The following is a 1,998-nucleotide window of genomic DNA, read 5'->3' on the forward strand; positions in this document are numbered from 1 at the left end:
ACTTGAGGTCAGGAGTTCGAGACCAGCCTGGCCAACATGGTGAAACCCCGTCTGTACTAACAATACAAAAATTAGCCGGGCATGGTGGTGGTGGGCGCCTGTAATCCCAGCTACTCGGGAGGCTGAGGCAGGATACTCGCTTGAACCCGGGAGGTGGAGGTTGCAGTGAGCTGAGATTGCGCCACTGTGCTCCAGCCTGGGTGACAAAGCGAGATTCCGTCTCAGTAAGAAAAGAAAAAAACAAAACAAACCCCCCTCCTCCCCACGTCCCCACCTACACATCCTACCGCTCCCCCTCCTTCCCCACCCGTCGGCTCAGTGGCCTGCCTTGTTCCGCCCTCCTACCTGTTCGACACTCTGTTTGGCCTCGCCTCTAATTCTTCAGGTATCAGCTTAAGTGCAAACCCATTCCTGGCCCTTTATTCATTCCACAGATAATTTGTGGAGCCCTGGCTTTGTGCCCTGTGTTAGGTATTGGAGATAGGGCTCATAATAAAACGGTCTCCGTGAAGCTTACCGCATAGTGGGAGAGACATAATAAATAATCACAAATAAGTGTGAGGTTGCAAATGTGACATGTGGAAAGTCAATGCTGTGACTGTAACTGGAGAATGTGACCTAATCAGGGAAGTCTTCCCAGCAGAAGAGACATGAGCTAAGATCTGAAGGATAAACAGTAGTTAAGTAGTGAAGACAGGAGAGAAGGATGCTGCAGACAGAGGGAACAGCTTGTGTAAAAGCCCAGAGAGCAAGAGACTGAAAGAGCTGCAAGTGTGCACAGGAAGGGAGTCAGTCGCCTTGTTTCCTCCATAGGCCATTTCTCACGTCTTTTTTTTTTTTTATTTGAGACGGAGTCACTCTTGCCCAGGCTGGAGTGCAGTGGCTTGATCTCGGCTCACTGCAGGTCTGCCTCCTGGGTTTAAGTGATTCTCCTGCCTCAGCCTCCTGAGTAGCTGGGACTACAGGCACCTGCCACCACACCCGGCTAATTTATTTTTTTATTTTTAGAGACAGGGTTTCATCATATTGGCCTGGCTGGTCTCCAACTCCTGACCTTGTGATCCACCCACCTCGGCCTCCCAGCCTCCCAAAGTGCTGGGATTACAGGCGTGAGCCACCACGCCCGGCCTTTTTTGTTGTTGTTGTTGTTGAGACAAAGTCTCCCTCTGTTGCCAGGCTGGTGGGCAGTGGCATAGGTCACTGCAGCCTCTATCACTGGGCTCAAGTAATTCTCCCACCTCAGCCTTCCCAGGAGCTGGGACCACAGGCATGCACATTTTTTGTAGAGATGAGGGTTTGCCATGTTGCCTGGGCTGGTCTTGAACTCCTGGGTTCAGGCAGTCCTCCTGCCTCAGCCTCACAATGTGTTGGGATTATAGGTGTGAGTCGCCCTGCCTGGCTACATGTTTGTCATTTTTTGTTTACTTGTTTATTGTTGGCCTTTGCCACTGCAGCAGGTTGGAGAGACACTGGAACCACCCAGAGAGCTTTAAAAAATGCTGTTTCCTGGGCACTATGAAAGACCAATTGAACCAGCATCCCTGGAGTTGGACCTGGGAACCGGTGTTGCTCAGATCTTCCCCGGGTGGTTCTCGTGAGCAGTGTGAGTTGAGGACCCCTGCCTCCTGGAAGCTCTATTTCGGCAGGACCATATCCTAGGAATTGGCACAGGTGAGTGTAGGGACATAGGCAGCCGAAAGTGGCAAAAAGTGACCCTGAAAAGATGAAAATCACCAAGTGATAAGAGGACAAAGAGGGTCGGGTACAGTGGCTCATGCCCGTAATCTCAGCACTCTGGGAGGCCAAGGTGGGTGGATCACGAGGTCAGGAGTTCGAGACCAGCCTGGCCAGCATAGCGAAACCCCGTTTCTACTAAAAATACAAAAATTAGCTGGGTATGGTAGCGTGCGCCTATAATCCCAGCTACTTGGGAGGCTGAATTAGGAGAATTGGTTGACCCCGGCAGGTGCAGGTTGCAGTGAGCTGAGATTGCGCCAC

The sequence above is a fragment of the Colobus angolensis genome, unplaced genomic scaffold, assembly GCF_000951035.1.
Source record: "Colobus angolensis palliatus isolate OR3802 unplaced genomic scaffold, Cang.pa_1.0 Scaffold110, whole genome shotgun sequence".
Lineage (NCBI taxonomy): Eukaryota > Metazoa > Chordata > Mammalia > Primates > Cercopithecidae > Colobus > Colobus angolensis.